Source organism: Panthera leo, chromosome A2 (assembly GCF_018350215.1).
Source record: "Panthera leo isolate Ple1 chromosome A2, P.leo_Ple1_pat1.1, whole genome shotgun sequence".
Taxonomy (NCBI): Eukaryota; Metazoa; Chordata; class Mammalia; order Carnivora; family Felidae; genus Panthera; species Panthera leo.
Window position 1 is genome coordinate 111,477,099 of NC_056680.1, and position 8,962 is coordinate 111,486,060.

Below are 8,962 nucleotides of genomic sequence, written 5' to 3' on the forward strand. Positions count from 1 at the left end.
TGACTGTAGCTATGTCTAAGGATTGCTGACTTCCACATCTTTCTCTGATTTATCTATACCCCTGACTCCTAGACCTGTCCTACTGTTTAAAATTTATCTATGTGAATAGTCACAGGCAGGTCAAAGTCCACTAGCCTCAAATGAATTCACCTATCTATGCTCCCAAATCTATTTCTCTTATCTTCCCTATCTAAGGGAACAAGGACACCACCATCCATTCAGTGAGTTACCTATGTCAGAAACAAGGAGGTAATCCACAATTTTACCCCATTCCTGCCCCCTAGCCACTCCCCCTAACCTGTTAATTGCTGCAAAATTAATATCTCTAAAAATGTCTGCCATATTCCAACACTAATTCCCAACACTACACCTCATTTGTGTAGGCTCTATTTTTTTCCTCACCTAGGTTTCTGCAATAAATCCTACCTGGTCTGCTGCTTCCAATCTTTCCTGTTCTCCATTCCCAATATTTTAAAAATAATCTTTCTAAAATGCAGGTTTTATCAATTCAGTTTCTAGTTAAATATCATATGAGGACTTTCCTTCTTTTGCATGATATGGTCAGGAGTTTTAGTGGGTATTATGACCTATAATCCAGATTCTACAAATTTATCTTTAAAAGTACTCAGATATGTCCTAAGATTCTTGTACAACAATGCTCAATGTGGCACTATTCAAAATAGCAAATATGGGGGGAAACAGATATTTTCAACACTAAAGGACTGGTTAAATTATAATATCACCGACAAATGAGCAACTTAAAATTATATTATATAGAAAAATATACAATGATACAGAAATGTGTACTATATTATTAGGTGAACTAAAATGATTGCATAACATTTTTATAAATTATTCGTTCTTAATACCGACTATAGTCATAACAAGACAGAATATACACACAATTCTTAAAGATGCACATCCTTGTTAGGTATGACTGTGGTTCTTAAGTTTTCTACAGTGAACATGCAACACTTTTGAAATCAGGAAAAAAATACAAATAAATGCTATTCTATAAAAGACTACACTCATAGATGAATGAACAAAGGTGTAGTACACACACACACACACACACACACACACACACAGAGGAATATTACTTGGCCATAAAAATGATGCAATCTTGCCATTTGTGACAACATGATGGGTCTAGAGGGTATTATGCTAAGTGAAATAAGTATATGTTAACCTATACATACAGAGAACACCAGAGGGGAGGGGAGTGGAGGATGGGCAAAATGAGTGAAGGGGAGCAGGAGACACAGGTTTTCTTCCAGTTATGCGATGAGTAAGTCACAGGAATAAAAGGTACAGCATAGTCAATGGTATTATTATAGGGTTGCATGGTGACAGATAGTAGCTGCACTTGTGAGCACAGCTTAATATACAGAGATGTCCAAAGCCTGCATTGTAGAGCTGAAAGTAATGTAACATTGTATGTCAACTCTACTCAAATTAAAAAAAAAAAAGGTCTAAACATAGTTATTCAATTTCTTTAGGAAATTTTCTTTATCCCCAAATCCACCTTGAAGTATTTCCCCCCACTGGCCCTCCCACTCCTTGCTACACTTTCCCAGCCTGGGCTAGGCATCTCTATCCTATGCAAACCCATTTTAGTTCTCACACTGTACTACCAATTTTATATACTTATTGGTCACTTCTTTTGTCACATGACCTCCTCCAACTCTACACGTCCAGCACTCATCAAAGCATGGGTAGGATAAATGTTTACTGAATAAATTAGTGAATAATGCCGCTCACCTCACAGTGACTCATACTGATTCCTCACTGCCTTCAGAAAAACGTGCATACGTCTAGGGTTGATATTTGTAAATCCTCTGTAATAGAGGCAACTTGTCTTTTCAGTCTTATTATCTTCATATTTTTGCTTCCATTTCTCCAAGTACCAAATCTCCAAGCACACCTATCTATAGGGAGGGATGGTGTCTTTCTTGTTTAGTGCTGCATCCCAAAACTTGGCTCAGTGCCTCACATAGAGCAGATGTTCAGAAGTTATTTGTTGAATTAATGATTGGATAAATTAATGGTACCAAATATATTTTGTACTTTCTACTTCCTCATACTTTATAAAAAGCTAATCCTGGGTCACCTGCATGGCTCAGTCGGTTAAGCATCCGACTCTTGATTTTGGGTCAGGTCATGATCTCTCAGTTTGTGAGATCAAGCCCTATGTCTGGCTCTGGGCTGACAGTGAGGAACCTGCTTGGGATTCTCTCTCCCCCTTCCCTATGCATGCTTTCTCTCTAAATAAATAAATAAATAAATAAATAAATAAATAAATAAATAAACATACATTTGAAAATAATTTTAAAGCTACTCCCTTCCTTTTTTTGCCTCTTTAACGTTTTTTTCTCATCTCCAAGGCTCAGTAAAGTTTGATCATCCATAAGAATCATTTTCCAATTTTCCTAGGCAAAATTAAATTCTCCCACTACAAATGTAGCACTCATTTGAGACTCCCTATTACTTAATTATGTTATTTTGATATAATTTAAATATTAACTGGTTTCTAAATTTTGTGGAGTTAAGGATTATGATACTTTAATGTCTCTCTTCCCAGTCTGTTCCCACCTATCCTTTCTCACCTGTCCTAGCTGGAATGCACTGAGTATATACTAAAGCCACCAGCCCTACATACTGACTATTGATGTAATATTTCTGTGAATCAGTTTCTTCATCTCTAAAATTGGTATAATATCATTATCTGCCCTCCAAAATTAACTTAAAAAGACAATGTAATTAAAGTGCTTAGGACAGCACCTAGCACATGGTAAGCATTCAATGACATTAACGGTTGTTAATATTATTATCACTATTATTATTAATATAATTAATACTAAAGAAAATGTTAAATGGACAAGTCAGTTAATTTTTCACATAGGTTAAAAAATAAGAAAGTTAATTTGAAATAAAATTTTGCATTATACTTTAGAGATTGGAATGTTCCAAATATATCTTACTCTCTCAGATACCACAAGAGTCTGGTTTTCAGCTGTATCTGGAAAAATTATTTATGTGGAACATTTGAGATAAATAAATGTGTTGAGAATGGAGAGAAACAGGAACTCTCATTCATTCTGGCATGGAATATAACATGGTGTAAATATTTTGGATACCAATTTATTATCAGTATCTCATAAAATGAAGATGAATATACCTACGGCTCAGAAAATCTATTCCCTAATATCGTCACTACAGTAATTCTTACATTTGTACGTAAGTGCATATGTAAGAATATTTATTATAGTGCTACTTATCACAGTAAAATACCATACAGCTATGAAAATGAATAAGTTGTGCTACAAAATCAACATGAATTAATCTCCAAAGTATAATGTTGAGAGAAAAGAGCAAGTTGCAGATGAATAATATATTTAATGTTTGTATACAAATTTTAAACACTCAGAACAATGTTATATATATATTTGGACATATTCACATAGTGGCAGAGAGAATAAAAGCATACAATGGAGAGAGAATCTACAAAAACAGGATAGTAGTAACCTCTGAGTCAGGAAAATGGGGAACAGGATCAGGGAGAGTGCTTTATGTTTTTTAATTTCTAATATTTTATTATTTAAGCTGGGGGTATGTGATATCTATCTTTCAATATCCATCTACTATGTATTAGACATATTAGGGAAACATCTAAATTAAGTGCCTTTCCCACAGAAACCTCCACTCCACCCTTCCTAGAAATTCAAGCCACTGACTGACTATTTTCCTGGCTAAAGATGAAGATATTTTTGTTTATTCTCAGGAAATACCCTATAAAGGAGCCCCATCTCTGAGCAAGGTGGTGGCTATAGTAATTAAGAAAGGATTCTCAAGAGAAAATAAAATTTGGGGAGTAAATAGTCAACCTCTTCTCCATTCCCCTTCCCTTCCCTAGATACCTGAAGATTCTCTTCTTGTGTCCTTGAGTGGGACAGGAAAGAGAGCAGGGCTAAATTTCATTTTAAGGAGGTATGTTCTTGCTTTCTCCACTTCTCTGGCCAACACTGATGGCTTTCTAGAATTCCAGGACCATGTGATTAACAATGCAGTTTCCTTTTCCACTGGGAGGTTGACTCATCTTATTTTCGAACTGCTGTAGCACAAAGGATCATTTCCCCAACAAAAAATAGCTCTTTCTCTTTTGCCTCAGTGTCACTGTAATTCTCTTAGGCCACAAAACTTAACAACTCAAGAGCAATTTATTGGTGGTCTTTTTATAATTATGACTTAATTTTCTTTTTTGTTGATTGACTTCTTCATCTCTTCTTTTCCATTTTTCCCCATCAGCTGTTATTTACCCATGCTCAGAAAATTGAGACTTATTTTCAAAGTACTCTGTTTGCATTCATGTTCCCTGTGCTCCAACCCCCTTATATGCCATTTCTTAGATGATCTTCCCTTTTTTTAAAGTTTATTTATATATTTATTTTCCTTAAAAAATTGTTTATTATAAGGGAAGGGAAACAAAAATAATATAAAAACAGGGAGGGGGACAAAACATAAGAGACTCATAAATATGGAGAACAAACAGAGGATTACTGAAGGGGGTGTGGGAGGGGGGATGGACTAAATGGGTAAAGGGCACTAAGGAATCTACTCCTGAAATCATTGTTGCACTATATGCTAACTAATTTGGGCGTAAATTTAAAAAAAATGTTTATTCTGAGAAAGAGAGAGAGAGTGAGTGGGGGAAAGGCAGAGAGGGAGGGATAAAGAGAATCCTAAGCAGCCTTTGCACTGTCAGTGCAGAGCCTGATGCGGGGCTTGAACTCACGAACTGTGTGATGCCGATCGGATGCTTAAACAACTGAGCCACTCAAGCACCCCGTTAGATGAGCTTCCTAAAGCACAACTTTCAACATGTGCCTGGGTCAGGGCCCTTTTGGACCCTCCATCACATAGAAGCTGAAGTCCAAATCTCTTTAAAGCTTCTACATTTGACTTTATTCCTGAATCATTATCCAGATATATCGTAGAATACCAGATATCCTTCCTTCCCAGCTATACATAAAAATAACTAATTCAATTTCACTTCCGAATTTTGCAGTGGAGTTACTACCTCAATATTTCCCAAACTTTAGGGATTCTGGCACCTCGTCATTATTTTTCCATTACCAATTGCCATCTGAAATATTTTTTACTTACTATTCTCTGTAAATTCACTCTCATTTTAGCTAAGATAAGTATTGTAAAAGCAAATTTCTAGCAGTATCTTAAATGGGGAAAAAACAGCATCTACTGGAATTATTGGGCAATAAGTATAAAAATAAATGTTATTCTAATAGCTAAATTACTACTAAATACCTTTTGCCTGCTAAAATCATTGAGCTTGCTACTTACTTTATAGTTCTTTTTTTTTTTTTTAATGTTTATTTATTTTTGAGACAGAGAGAAACAGAGCATGAACGGGGGAGGGTCAGAGAGAGGGAGACACAGAATCTGAAACAGGCTCCAGGCTCTGAGCAGCCAGCACAGAACCTGACGCGGGGCTTGAACTCACGGACCACAAGATCATGACCTGAGCCGAAGTCAGACGCTTAACGGACTGAGCCACCCAGGCGCTCCAGTTTATAGTTCTTATAAAGGAGAATGGAAAACAAGTGTTGAAAGAATTTTAAAGTCATATTAACAACAATAAAATTTTGTCCGTAAAAAAAATGGAAAGAAATTTTTAAAATACACTAACTTTCTCATAGCATTACCAATGTTATTAATTGTCCAGTCTATCTATTGTCCCAAATAATTTCATCCGTGCAAAGTTGGGAAATACTGCTCTAGATGAGATAGTTTCTTCACGTTTTTCTGCAGATTTCAGCTCCGCACATCCTTCCAGACCTGGCCAGACCTTCCGCACTTCCCACAGTGTTCTCTCCATATTCAGTAAAGGATGGCCTCCCCTTTCTCGGCTAATCTCTGTACACATCTGTTCACTCCATTTTGCTATTGACCGACTTACATAAAAGTTTTGAAGTTTATTTTTTTCTAATCTCTAATGATTACAGTTCAAGCAAAGATTTACGGAGTTCTTTTTAATCTCCCGATACTAAGCATCACACCTTCTAAGGAGGGGGAATTAATGAACAGTGATGGCATGAATGGCATGCATGATTAATGGATTAATACATTTCTCTTCTAATAGGTCAGGATTCCCTCAGGACTATGCATCAGTCACTCTTTAACTACAGGCCTTGCCCGGGGGAGAACATTGCAGGCTTGATAGAAGTAGTTGTTAAATAAATAAATGACACTTCCTAGAGAAAGTAGGCCATAGATGGCACTGAAGGGCAAAAACAATGTGGCTCTTTTAGGTGGTATTTATCAAGTGCTTCTGCAGCTTTTCTTCTCCTATAAGTTTATTCTGGTACTATGCTGGGCTTGCTGACATAGCTCCTGAGAGGATTTAAATTCATGTGGTATATCACATGCAAAACTTCACACACTTGTCACAAACACTTGTAGCTCTCACTTTCAGTTATCACCAAATACCACAGGGAACAGTCTTAATAGACAGCGTGTATACATATGGTCTTTCAAGAAAAGATTTCCAAAAGTTCAAAAGTGACAAACTTTCAAGTTTCAAATCAATATAATTCCAAATTATCTTTTGTCCTCCAAATTAGCCAATACGTTTTAAGATAAGGTGGCGTTTAACAGATCCTGCCTTGAGACACATAAAAATAATCTGTTTATAAATTAACTACATGGGGGGCACCTGGGTGGCACAGTCGGTTGAGCGTCTGACTTCGGCTCAGGTCATGATCTCACAGTTCATGAGTTCGAGCCCCACGTCAGGCTCTGTGCTGACACCTCAGAGCCTGGAGCCTGCTTCGGATTCTGTGTCTCCCTCTCTCTCTGCCCCTCCCCTGCTCATGCTCTGTCTCTCTCTGTCTCTCAAAGATGAATAAACGTTAAAAAAAATTAAAAATAAAAATAAATAAATTAACTACATGGAAGATGAGAAAACCTAATTAAATAATGCATTTGAGTTGTAACTAATAATTGTTGACTTCATAATTCCTAAATTCTGCACAATACCCATAAAGTCATATTTAACATCACTATTACAAATTGGAGATAATCACATAAAGTTAAGGAGAGGATTACCAGATACTAACATAGGTGATCCAATATCAAACGTGAAATTAGACCCTATAAAAATGGACTTAGACATTTTTTTAAGAATGAAGGACACATTAATAAATTGAAGGCACCAGAATTTTTACTATATGCTTTTTGATCTATTTTTTAAAATTCTGCTGAAAAACACGTAACATAAAATTTACCAACTTGACCATTTGTGAGTGTACAGTCAAGTGGTATTAAGTATATTTACATTGTATACAACCAATCATCAGAACATTTTCAAATTGCAAAACTGAAACTCTGTACGCATTAAATATTTCCTATTTTCCCCTCCCCAACCCCCTGGCAACCACCATTCTACTTTCTGTTTCTATGAATTTGCCTACTCTCAATAACCCAACACAAGTGGAATCATACAGAATTTTTTTTCTTTAATCTGTTTTTGGGGCTTAGTTGAAACTTAATTTAAAAAAGCCAAGCTTATTGTCCCTCAGTTATTGTCAAATTATCTATTTAGTACAGCACATTATGCTAATTTCACCCTATTAACCCAATGAGGTGGATTTCATATTGACTCTACAAATGAGGAAACTGAGGCTTGACAAGGTGAAGCATCTTACCAAAGGTTACACATCTAAAAAGCAGTGGGCCACCAAATCCAACTTTATCTGACTTCAATGCCCACAGTCTTTAATACACCTGTCTGTCTTTCGAAATACTTACAATTTTAGAGCATTTCAACCATCTGAAATATCTGAAGCAAGCCAAAGTGGTGTGTGTGTGTGTTTCTAATTTGACTTTGAATGTTGCATATCTTCTTCCCCTCTTTTTATAAATTATTTTACTCAAAATCATTTCTCAAGGCATTGCTCTATTCTGTCTCAAAGTTTATTCTAAACCCTGTCCTACACAATCACAGAATATCAAGTACCTTCCCTTTTTAAAAAAACAACACTTAACAGTTGTGGAAATGAACCCCAGCTTCTTCATTTCAGGAACATTATTTTAGTGAATGGAAGTCACCCTTCCAAAACCAAGGACTCTCTTCAAACGTGTCTCCCTCTGTGTATGGTGCCTGACCTGCTGCTTATGGAGCCACCTGGGACTGGAAGTCCTCCCACTGTGACTCCAAGGTTGTCCAACCAGAAACCCCAAAAGGCAAAAGAACTACAATACCCACAATTCAGACCTCTCACCTGAAACTGGGAGAAGAGAGTGGATGGCTACAGTTTCACCCTAGGAAAAAGGGGTATGTAAATGGAAAAGCAAAGCAGTAAAGTAAAGCATTAAAAATTCAGATCAGGTGGGTATATGTAAGAATAATTTATAAATATTGACTTATTTATATAAAAGGAAACAAAAGTGGTTGATGCTTGCCAGGTAAGAAGAAAGCTCCCTGGGTGTAGGCAAGGACTAAGAGCTGCTCATGCAAACAAATCCTCGTGCAGGGGTGGAACCTGCCCCACCAGATTCTCTTTGAGTGAGTCAGAGGTAAGGATGCCTCACTGCCTCGTAGAGCAGGTGAAGAGAACTTCCCTGGGGAGGCCTGACAAGCCTCTCCTACATCAGCCCTGTGATTGCCACTCAGAAATGTTACAGCCACAGTGGAGATCTTTCACCTTTGCATCTTACAAAAAATCCCCTGGATTTTTTTTTAATGTGAACAAAATGAAACCCTTTTTGATATTTCCTTCCGTTTTCTAATTTTGTGTTTTCCTTCTGTGTGTTTCCACATTATTTCCGGTTGCTCAAGAACACGAAAACTGAAGGGAAAAAAAGAAAAATAAATGTTTAAACTTGGGTAAAATGAAAGGTGCAATAATGGTTTCATTTTTTTTTTTTTCAACATTGGGAAGAGAGA

General features: G+C 36.6%; 1 protein-coding gene across 1 annotated transcript in view; it reads right to left on the reverse strand.

Annotated features, from left to right (window-relative positions):
* Positions 1 to 8,192, reverse strand: part of MACC1 (MET transcriptional regulator MACC1) — a 64,446-nt gene extending 56,254 nt beyond the window's left edge. Inside the window, exon 1 of the mRNA XM_042927596.1 lies at positions 8,062 to 8,192. The gene's annotated coding sequence lies outside the window, so the exon portion shown is untranslated. The remainder of the gene's footprint in view (positions 1 to 8,061) is intronic.
* Positions 8,193 to 8,962: the final 770 nt, after the last annotated feature.